We start from the raw sequence: 12037 nt of genomic DNA, 5'->3' as shown, positions 1-12037 counted from the left end.
CCTTGTTTGCCCATTTTGGTGGCTGTGCAAATGCACCTGCCTTTCCTTCTCTCTGAGAAGCTTCTGCCATTGCTTGGGATTAGACACACTGATAAGGTGTTCTGGAACTCAGAACGCTTCCTAACGGTCAGCCTGTACTCTTCTATCTATATCAGTATTGTTGGCACTGACTGGCATCAGCTCTCCAGGGTTTGAGATGGAGGGGATACAGCTCAGTGGTAGAACAGCTGCTTCAGAAGATTCCAGGTTCAGCTCCCAGCATCTCCAGGTAGGGATGGGAGACACTGGAGGGACGCTGCCAACCAGTGTAGACTCTACAGAGCTTCCTCCTATCTCCGGGAGGAAAAGGTTGCTCAGGGAAGGAGAGCTGGGAAGAAAAGTGAAACTGAGGATTCTCTGGGCTGCGCTTGCTACCCCACCCCACTTTCAGTGCCCGTCCCTGAGGCGGTCTTTGGTCAAGCATGACACAGAGGCAGCCAGGGGCAGCCTCGGTGCGCCTCATAATGGGCCAAACTTGCGCAGAGGGAAAAAGCAATTCTCACTTCACTGGCAGGCCGTAACTCAGAGACTTCAGGCGCCCATCATCCGAGCCCCGCTCCCTCCGGCAGGTTGGCTGGGGCTGATGAGAGTTGGAGCCCAGGAAACCCCTAGCGGGACACCTGGGCGCCCCGCAGCCTCCATTGCCCTTCGCCAGCTAGCAACATCTCCGGCTACCTTCCCTCCTCTCGCGTCTGGGACTCCCTCCTCTGCTCCCCCCCCCCTCCAGCACAGGTGTCAGCTATTGGGTGGGATATGCAAATGCGCCGGTGACGTCATGCAGCGCCGGTCCAGACAGCAGAAATAGGGCAGGAATTCAGCAAAGCAGCATTGGCACCTCTTCGCGCCTGGATTGCGACCGAAGCGGCTCCTCCTCCGGCCCCCTTCGTCTGTTTTTGTTCCGCTCCAGCTCGCTTTTCTCCCCTTCCCCTGCTGCCTATCCCTTCCCTCTCCCGCTCGCCGCCAGCCTTTCGCGATCTCCTCCCGCTTCGCCCTTCCAAACGTTCCTGCAGACTTCATCCCACCCCCACCCCCACCCCATCCACCTTTCCTGGAGAAGATCTTGCGTGTTTCAAGAAAGCCCCCCAAACTCTGACGTCTCCTCTTCCAGTAGCTGTTGGCGCTGCTGCTGCGGCGCTCTGCATCCCGAGGCTCCGTCTGCCGCGCTTGGAAGACCGCTACAGGTAAGCCTTTGATCTCCTCGGCCAGGTGGACGAAGGATGGGCGAGCCGGTAGCCGAGCAGTCGTTTCCTTTCTTTTCCTCCCCAGCAGCCCCGATTCTCAACGAGGTTCATCGATCATCCAAGTGGGGGTGACTCCCCCAAAGGATCCCATGTTCCCTTCTGGGTTCTCTGCGGAGTCTCTAAAGAGCGAGCGAGAGTTTACACGCCGGTGAACTTCGTCGGCAGAGAAGCCGGCGGGGCGCGCAGCGATTCCTGCTCCCCGGTGCAGTATGAATGGTATTCGGGGTGGAGGCGGTGCGGTAACGTCAGGGCGGAGAAGGATTGCTGGGGAGGACGGGGCTGGTGCCATTCCCGGCTCTTTCTGAAGGGAACTGTCCACCTCCGTGGTGCTGAATGGCTGAGAGAATTCAGCCCGGCGCGGAGAGCGCGGTGAATGGCCGTTCTGGGGCAGCTCACCTTTGCGAAATTCGCTTCTTCTCCGGACACCCCTTTTCTTTCCGGTGAGGGCTGATGGTTTCAAGTTTCCTCTATATCTGCCTTGCCTCAGTTGCAGCGGTTGCGAGTGTCGGATGGACCGAGAAAGATGCTCCGCGAATCCGACTGGGTTCTCTCTGTCCTCTTGGCCAGAGGACCCGGGTTCCTCTTCCTTTCCAGTTCCGCTCTGCTCGTGACAGAGCTCGGGGAGTTGGGGATTTTTTTGCGGGGGGCGGCGGCTTTCTTTTCAATATTCCTTAGTTCAGCGGTGTGAATACTCTTTCAGAGCTCAATATGCTAGAATCCAGGTTGTCCTGCAATGGGGCAGAGAGCCATGTGAGAGATGCAGAACTCCTGGCCAAATCTTTTACAGTCCTTAACTTAAGAAAGAAATAGCACAAAGTCCCTCATTTGTTTTGCATGTTGCAAGCCATCTAGGGACTTATTCATATCAACACCTAGGTAAATTGTGCTGTGGACTTGTTGGCCTACTCTAGAGAATGGCAAAAACATTCACAAATTAAAATATAATGGTGCATTAAATTAAAATACCCAAGTATCTTTCCTTGTCCTACAAACACACACACACCATTTTTCTTCTTCATACTTCTATTTAAATTGCACACTAAGTGTACTACTTAACTTAAGAAGTAGGTTGCAGTCCAATCCTATCAATGTTTACTAAGAAGTTTAGTCCCACTGGGTTCGATGGCGCTGACTCATAGTATGCAAGACTGCAGGCAGGGTCTTACAACTGGGGTACTAGGCAACCAACTATTTATTCATTTTTGTTTTTGCATAATCAAAAGTTTTGCAGCACCTCCTCTCTATAGAAGCTGTGGAAATACAACTGTGTGTATTCTGCATAGTCCAGTGGAGCATATGGAATAAATATTTGCAACCATCTTCAAAGGCATGTAAAACTAAACATTTTGTGCTTTGCTAATCTTATCCTTTTTGCTGCAAAATAGAAACTGACTAAAGCTGAAGCCTTGAGAGTTCTCTAAAATGGGAAGATAGCTGGATGTTTACACCACAGCTAGAAAAAGAAATTGGCAATATTGGAAAGATCAGGCTGTGGTGTAACAGTAGCCATGTAGTTAGACATTCACTGTATGCTGTTTCCAATAGCTTTATCACAACAGACTTACACTGAACCACACTGATGCAGAGACAAGCACTCTTAACATTATTTAAAACAAGTGATGTGTTAGAGACATGGCCATCTGTCATGGATGCTTTAGCTGAGATTCCTGCATTGCAGGGGGTTGGACTAGATGACCCTTGGGGTCCCTTCCAACTCTAAGATTATATGATTCCATGACTGTCTTCCATGGAAAGGCAAAGACAATCTACAAATGACTGATAGATCCTCTAGGATCCATTCATATAAATATTTACTTAGAGGGATGCCACATGGGATCTAATGGGACAATGCTAGGTAAGTGGGCACAGGACTGCACACTGTATACTTCTTATGCTTTAATTTAAGAGTACAGGATTTATATTCTCTGACAAGATGCTAAAATGCTCCAGAATATCTTCAGGATTTGTGTTTTGGTCCAGAAATAACTTCAAAAGTTTCAGAGGGAGGTTTCTTCTTATCCAACTCTTCCTCTAATCCAATATTACACTTTCCTTTTATCTATGTTGAAATTCTAGCATTTTAAATACCTTGGGTCCTCATTTGTTAGTTGCTGTATGCTCCTGTCTTTATGGAAAATCCTGGCAGACATTTGACGCATTGTCCTTTAACGCACTGTAATATTATGGATCAGCCATCTGGTACTTCAACAAGGATACTGGTGTTTGTGTGGGGTAGCCCTCAACTGGGTTACATACAGCAGGGATGAGTTGTCCATGAGCTGTGGTTCTGAAATTCTGCCTTAGAGTTGCACTTGTGCTTCTTCTCCTTGTTTTGCCCCTAGGTGTCGCCTCTGCTGCTACACTGGATTTAAATCTCTAAAAAGAATGATGTGTTGTTTGTTTAAAAAAGGAAAGGAAAGGGGGAAAACAGGGAAAATCCAAAGTTCAGTAGGGCAGATAGATGTCTTCTGATGTTCATGCTAGCTTCCTTCCTCTAGTGTCTTTTCCTGCACAGCCCTGAAAACCTAGGTATGCTTTGCCCTCAATAATTGCTGTGTCCTGGTTAAACAGCTAAGTGTAATAGATTTTCCATGACATTCAGTAGAGGAAACTGATACTATTTCATTTCAGAGAAGTAGCATTCCTTGTTTTTTAATGCATACTTTGGAAGGATGTATTTAACAATGATTATAGGTTACAGTTGAGTGCATGTATTTAACCCATCATTCATAGACTCATGTCCATTTCTTCTTAATAGTGCTATCATTCATGTGAAATGGCATTCAGTTGAAAGTGAGCTTATGCTCTTAAAAGTACAAATCAGTCTTACTTTCTGAAATCATCTTTAACCTACTACTGTGCATTTTTACCTTTAAAAGTGCTCTGTTCACATATCTTGTCTGGATGGCTAACAAACCATAAAAGCAAAGAAGACTGAGAGCAGCAGCACAATTAGAATATCACATTAAAGCACCTGAGATAAAGAAAACATAAGCATCATGGCAGAATAAAACTAACCAGAAAGGCCTGGGAAGGGGGGGAAGAGAGATTTTCACACCAAAAGATATCAAGGTGGGTGTTAGGCAAACCTCTTTAGGGAAATCATTTCACAAGCAGGGTGCTACAATTGACAAGGCCTTCTCACTGATCATCATCCCCTCAATTCAGAGGGCAAGGTCACCCAGAGAAGGCACCCGCAATAATAATCTCAATACTTAGACAGGTATATGTTGTACAGAGTGGTCCCTGAGTTACCCAAGTACTAAAGCATATTGTGCTTTTAAAGTAAGCACTAGCATTTTGAATTGTGCTCATATGTGAGCCAGCATTGTATTATTATTATTATTACTACTACTACTATTACTATTACTATTACTATTACTATTACGATTGGTGTGATATAGTCTTCTGGGACCAATCTGCATGAACTCAGCACACAGCAGCTAGACTGCAAACAAGTTTCCAGGAAGTCTTCAAAGGAAGTTCCATGTATAACAAAATTGCCAGAATCTGTTTTAGAGTTTCCCAAGTGAATGGACAGGGGCATGGGTGATGCTGTGGTGTAAACCACCGAGCCTAGAGCTTGCCAATCAGAAGGTTGGCAGTTTGAATCCCCGCAACGGGGTGAACTCCCATTGCTTGGTTCCTGCTCCTGCCAACCTAGCAGTTCGAAAGCACATCAAAGTGCAAGTAGATAAATAGGTACCGCTCCAGTGGGAAGGTAAATGGCATTTCCGTGCGCTGCTCTGGTTCGCCAGAAACGGCTTAGTCCTGCTGGCCACATGACCTGGAAGCTGTACGCTGGCTCCTGCGGCCAGTAAAGTGAGATGAGCACCGCAACCCCAGAGTCGTCCGTGACTGGACCTAATGGCCAGGGGTCCCTTTACCTTTACCTTTATGTGAATGGATAACTTGCCAGTATTTTAGACTATGAGGGGTTACAACTAATGCATATGCTGGTGGAAGGAACTACATTGTCATGGAGGCTAACTAAGTTTGCAGCAACAAAGTTTGATCAATCAGCATCCACACATTATGCAACTGATCTTTCAAGGGCACACAACCCTTTTAAAATCAAGAATGGCATTTCCTTGCTGTTTTGTAACATCCTTGATAGGCAGGGGCAGTGTATCTCGTTTCGCCACTTGAGGCAAAATAGGAAGTGCCGCATTGCCTCGCCACTCCTGCCACTCCCACCACCACCTGCCTGCTCCTGATGCCACTGCCTGTTCTGCCACTGCCACATGCCCCACTGCATCCACCGCTGGCAGAGAAACAGAACCACAATCACACCAATTTTGGGCAAGCTCTCACCCCAAATGGACTCAATCTTGCCCCAAATCAGCACTGATGGTGGCAGCACTTCTCCGCCACTGGCAAAGGTGATGATGTACCCATGGACATGCTGCCTGGGGAAGTTCTGCCACCTACCCAATGACCAGGCTGGCTCTGTTGATAGATCTCAAAGCAGCACAGAAAAGTACCATGCCCTTGCACAGCTTTTCTCTTCTTTACTAAGTTGATACTCATACGATCTTTAAATCTTTACTTTTCTGTTCCACATATTGAGTTTGAAATGCCTCAAATTCTATTTTCATTATAATAATATCTGGTGGTCTACTCCACTAACCTTATGGCCTATAATGTTGAGAAAACTTTTTTACAGTATTTTAGCTTTCATAATTTTTTAACTACTAATTTCTTCCACAACTCTGTAAGCAGCTCTTGCCAATAATAGCTAATAATTTCCTAGCAATTTCAAATCATGAAATGGTTCAAGCACAGCTCTGATTACAATAGACATTATGTCTTCTGCCCCAAATGTTCAACAGAAAGTCCCAATCAGACGGAACTGAAAGTTCCATTAAGTACAAGTGCGTCTGCTTGAGCTTTTAACATGAATTCACTCAATTTTTCTTAACAAGTCAGTTTTCATTTGATTTGTGTAGAAAAGTAGCTGTAGCACACCAAATATAAGATGGGGGTCGAAATGGGAACAATGTTACATATACTTACATACATTGATTCATGCAAAATATAGAAAATGTATCCAGTAAATAGTGCTGCTTGTACATTTTTTCAAGGTCACATTAATAATACAGAATGACAAGGTGACATGCATAATGCTGATGTTCTGGTGTAGGAACCACTTCTTTAAGTCAGAAATGTCTGCTTGACTTCAACAACAGCAAGCTGGGAGAATGTCATGCATATGCTCTAGTTTGCACTGAAAAATACTGATTTTAAAAATAGTTACAATGCAATGCAGTGCATGGGTGGTTAATTGGTTTCCTATTCCTAATTGCTAGCAGATTGCAAAAGTGTGGGGAAATGATCTGATCCAAAACATGGAATGTTTTGAAATGTTTGATATGAGGGAACTAGCCCAAATCCAAAAGCAATGAAATGAGACAAGTGACTGCAGCTTCTCTTAACATACCAGGCTATTTGGGGGATGTAGTCAGAGTAATTTAGATGAAACCTTTTATTTTGTCCATGCAAAATGGCTTCTCCTTCAGACGGATATAAGAATACTGGATCCATATGTGATATTTTGTGTATCATAAAGTTTACACTTTATGATACACATAAGATCAAAGATCTTATGCTGCATCAAAGATAAAATAGTACATCTCCTCAACATTGGTACAGTATGTTTTTGTTGCATGCTTCATTTTTATCAGCTCTTTCCAAGATATTCAAACCAAGGATCAATTCTACTCTGTCTATGATTGAGTTTCTATCTTTCAGCCTGGTTTGTACAATATAGCTGTGGATACAGATAATCTAAAATATTTCTTATGGGCTTGAACTGTTGTTTCTTCTATACATCTTCACAAATGTCCCTGATGTGTGTCATAGAATCATAGAATTGTAGAGTCGGAAGAGACTTTGTGGGTCATTTAGTTCAGCCCCCTGCAATGCAGGAAACTCAGCACATGGTTCCCCCTCCAATTTGAAACCAGACCAGACCCTGCTTAGCTTTCCAAAATCATCTTCATGGAATAATAGAAGTGTAGAGTTAGAAGGGACCCTCAGGATCATCTAGTCCAACCCCCTGCAATGCAGGTATATGCAGCCACCCCATATGGGGTTGAACCTTCAACTTTGGCATTACCAGCACCAGACTCTAATCACCTGAGCTATCCATTCTACATCATCATCATCCTCTGTGCTTCTTACAAGTTCCTCAGAATATTACCAACTCACCACTTCCTCAGAGTAATCCTGGCTGAAATGGAGAGTGTTCTTATGAATCAAATCTCCACTGTACTTACATATTCCTCCAAAATAGCTGTGTGATGCAGAAAGTCTGTGCAGTCCTGAAACAGAGCTGATAGTGATAGTATTTCATCTTAGCTGCTTTGTTTATTTCCTGATCATCCCAGCATTGACAAGAAGGGAAACTCAGTACTTGGTTATTTTGTGAGATAGACATGGGGGGCAAAAGGAAAGCACTGTGCTAAGTTTTCTGCTGTGTAAATTTTTACAAATGCTCTTTGTCTCAAATGGAATGCTTGGCAAAATGTAACACATTATACTTGGTGCCATTTAGGCATCTCATTCATCAAAGCCTAAGAGATTAATCCGAGATGGTGTAGATAATTAATTGGAACTGTAATTTAACTTCATGATGGTTTGCTGAAAGGGTTAGTATAGAATTGTGCTATTAATTTTCCTAGGATTAGCAGCATTTTATAAAACTGATGGGCAGTAAAATTATTTTCCAAGCCTCACAGCTATGCAGCTGCTGCAACAAATTAGCAACTTTGTTTGAGGAAGTGAAGCCCAGATTTGTTTTGGAAGCTGATTGTATTTCTTTCCGTGTGCTCAAACTAATAAAGCAGCTGAACTGACAATGCCTGAAAGGTTTGATTTGTCCTTCTTTTTGTGGCTAACTTTCAGTGGCCGTTCTTTGGCAAACTTTTCCATAGCGCTACTTTTTCTAATAGCTCTGTACTGGAAGTATTCTGGAAAATGCATTATCAAACATGTGATATAAGTGTGTGTGTGTGCACGCACATCTAGACATACAAACATATTATCTTCTAAGTGTGCATGGCTTGTTTTAAGCTATTGTTAGGAATAGTGGTTCACCTGCTCTGCTGTTGTATTTTGCACTCTAGTTTCCTTGTTAATTGTGAACTACCCCATTGTCTTACTTTTATGGGTGGCACTCTCTGAGACAGCTTGATGAGTCTTGGGAGTCGGAATGGTTTCTTCCAAACTGGTGATGTAGTTGTGTTCTCTATTTCAAACACAAAGGAATGTGTGGATGAGGAAGGAAAGGCAAGTGTTGTTAGCTTGTGGGCAGATTTGATGGCATATTGTGCACTGTCTGCCACTGAGAAGTGCTGCTTGTGGAATTACAAGAAGTGTTGAGCTTTTCTCCTTTTTTGGTAGCCATCGTGCAGTGAGACGGTCAAGACTGTTGAATGTAGTTTTAACTTTTAGACTGAGGGCCTTCGTTTTGTGATTCCATGACTCACACACTGAGGGCAGCTCACACTACTGGGCATAAGAATGCAGCCCTGGAGCATGGGTACAAGGGGACCGATCCTGCCAGTGTTGGAACCTATTTACCCTAACTGCTATTGTTTTAGTGCTTCCCCCATTCTGTTATGAGCCAGCGTGGTATAGTGGTTAAGAGTGGTGAACTCGTAATCTGGTGAACCGGGTTCGTGTCTCCGCTCCTCCTCATGCAGCTGCTGGGTGACCTTGGGCTAGTCACACTTCTCTGGAGTCTCTCAGCCCCACTCACCTCTGCAGCGTGACCACTACTGGGAATCCAAACCCAGCTACCTCTACAGGCATGCTCAGCTACTTCCGTGAACGCAGCTTTTTACCTACTGCAAGAAAACACTTCACCCTTTCCCATATGATGGTATTCGATGCCCACATGGGATAGACCCATGAGGATGTGTCCTTACTTGAATGTCTAATCATTTATTGGGTTGGGTGTTTAAGGTTCAAGATTTTGGTATGTAATGTGAAACTGTGTGAAGGGTACTAGCTTGCTTCAGACATTCTTTACCTGAGCACTGTAATCAGGGGGACTGGGCCAAGAGGGGCCTTCTGTACTCATGGAGGCTCCTCAAACATTTTAGAACCCTGACTTTTTAAAGCAGTTTAAGTAATGTCTTAAGAAGACTACTGTTGCAGACACACACAAGACACAGAATATGCTACAAGTATTTTAGACTGGTAAGGGTGTCAGGCTGCATCCACATATAGCAGTTATTCTGTTTCCCTGACATTTCCCTAATTGTTAATTTCCATGTAATATATGACCTTTCACACGGTGCAAAAGCCACTTCTGGAAATTTAGTGGAGTATTGCGGAAGTTTAGTGCTCATTTCTGTGCTAATTGGTTTGCATACGCATTAACCCAGAAAATTGTGGGAGTAAAGTGATGAATTTTAAGGCATGCTGGCATAGCATTCTTTCCTGCCATTTTCATGGGCGAATCATGTGAGAACAGAAGTCCACACATGTACAAAGTGTGAGGGAGTAGCGATGTTGTCCAATATCGGTTAAAAAGCCACCGTTCCATAACACAGCAGTTACAGGCATGTGAAAGGAATGTTAGAAAATGGGGGCAGAAACACTAGCATTATAATCAGGAAAACTAATGCAACATTCCCCATGTTGGAATATACCCTCTGTGTTTCTTATAATTATCCTAGATTGCATTTGGTACTGGGTCAGATTTCTGCCACCCTTCTCTACTGCACACAAAAAGTTGCACTTCTTAAGCAGAATTTAACCCAAGATGAGGTGCTCATAAATATGCATATGGGTTTGATTGCATTTAACCCCAGTAATTTAAATCAAAGTTTGTTAAAACTCACTCTGCACAAATTTTATCACCAACTTGGTAATTGCTTGACAGCAAATCTGATTTTAGGCAGGGAAAGCACTCTAAAGCATGATGAGGAAACTGCTCTCCTGGCATGCGTGTTGGGAAATATTAAACAGTCTGAGTGCAGAGAGTAGAACAGGCTTCTTTGTCTAAGCACAATCTGTTTAAGGAGTCTGTTCAATCTTGGCTTGAACTCTAATGTATAAATTCATTCCCTAATAATGGATGTGACCTTTTCCACCCAAATTGACCCAACATTTCCCTATTTACAGCCTAACCCTCAGGCAGGTGGATTTGGAAGTTAGCTCTGGAGGGCTTATTTCATACTTCAAACTTAAGATTGAAGATTCTGAGTTCTAATGAAAGAGACATCTGCTGGTTTGATATCAAGATGTTAGAAGCAGAAACCTTACTGCCAAAGCTTCTAAGAATGGTGTTCCCCAACTTTCTACCCTGGGGCCCACTTGAAATGACTTAAAATTACAGCCTCTGTAAACCACAAAATGGTGATGCAATGACTTTGTTGGTCGCAAAATGGTGGTAGTGGAGACAGAGTTCAGCATAATTAGTTGGTTCCCCCCCTTTTAAAAAGTGATAAATTCTTTGGATTTAGTTACTTTCTTCTGAACATCAGGCTTCAAGAGGAAATACATCAGAGCATTTGTTGCAGCCTATGAGCTGCACTTAATTTTCTATTTGGCTATGGATTTGTGTGAGCCATCTCATTGCCTCACCTATTGCATGGGGATATTTAAAGTGACCCATTTAATGGGTTTGTCACAAAGATTAATGAGATAATTTAGATTAAGTGGTAGAAAGTTGCAAATAAAATATTGTATAAATGCTAAGGATCCAATCCATCCAAAGATATGCATATTTCTTTGAAATCAATGGAGATTCAGAAAACTATGTATGTATCCTTATGAAACCAGATCAGAATTTTGTGAAAGTCTTTATGTTTCACAGTTGCTTTTGGAAATGATCATATTGTAGCAGCAGTCCTATACACACACATTTGGGAGTAAATCCCAATGAACCCAAAGTGATTTATTTCTGAGTAGATATCCACATGGTTGCACTGTAGGTCTTGCACTGATGTGTTTTCTTTCAGACTCTGTTCACTGGTGTGCAGCTCTCTCTCTGTGTGTACGCAATCCATTTCAGTCAAAATAATGCAAATTTCCCAGTGGCGCTGCATCCAGTAAAAGCACTTTTTACTTAAATGAGATACAGTATTAACTTGTGAAAATTAAACTGGATTGGGGGGGGGCAGTATGCTCAGCCCCAATGTCCTTGCCTTTTATTCATGCCAGCCTTTTAGCCTTTCTGGTTCAGATATACCCTTACAAGTAGATTGTGCCAGATCACCAGGTACTTCTCCCCCACCCTAACAAGAATGCTCACACTGTTAAAGGCCTAGTATAAGAGAGGAAGCCGGGATTTGTCATAGTGACCATTGTTGTGCTATCATCATCAATATTTTTAAAGGGGCCTAACGTGCTGGATGCATCCAGAGATAAAAGTAAACAGGTTATGGCTTGCAGACTCACACCCTTAAATTCAAAACAAGAAATAATGACAGGGAGATGCAATAGGTCATTGTCTTCCTGTAAGCTACCAGGTATGCTATGTAAGAGAAAAATAGCTGGAGGATTTTGGTGTAATGGTGGTTCATTTCATTCTACTCTTCCCTCCCCACCCACCCCAAATAGGAATAAAATAAAAATCTAGCAATGTGTGCTGATGCAGCAAACTGGATCCTAGAGTCTTGACCTTGTGCGTCTTCACATGACTCTTTTTTCCTGAAATCTCCATAAAGTTTATAAGAAGTTGATAGACATCTAATCTATGGCTGCCATCCTGTCCACACTTTTTTCAGAAAAAGCCCCCTTGA

General features: G+C 43.4%; 1 protein-coding gene across 3 annotated transcripts in view; it reads left to right on the top strand.

Annotated features, from left to right (window-relative positions):
• Window positions 1-852: 852 nt before the first annotated feature.
• FSTL4 (follistatin like 4) overlaps window positions 853-12037 on the top strand; it is a 353517-nt gene continuing 342332 nt past the window's right edge. For all 3 annotated transcript variants that reach the window (XM_079968105.1, XM_079968104.1, XM_079968103.1), the window contains exon 1: window positions 853-1220. The gene's annotated coding sequence lies outside the window, so the exon portion shown is untranslated. The remainder of the gene's footprint in view (window positions 1221-12037) is intronic.

This window comes from Podarcis cretensis (genome assembly GCF_951804945.1).
Source record: "Podarcis cretensis genome assembly, chromosome: 2".
In the NCBI taxonomy this organism is placed as follows: domain Eukaryota; kingdom Metazoa; phylum Chordata; class Lepidosauria; order Squamata; family Lacertidae; genus Podarcis; species Podarcis cretensis.
This window is presented reverse-complemented; position numbering and strand designations above follow the sequence as displayed.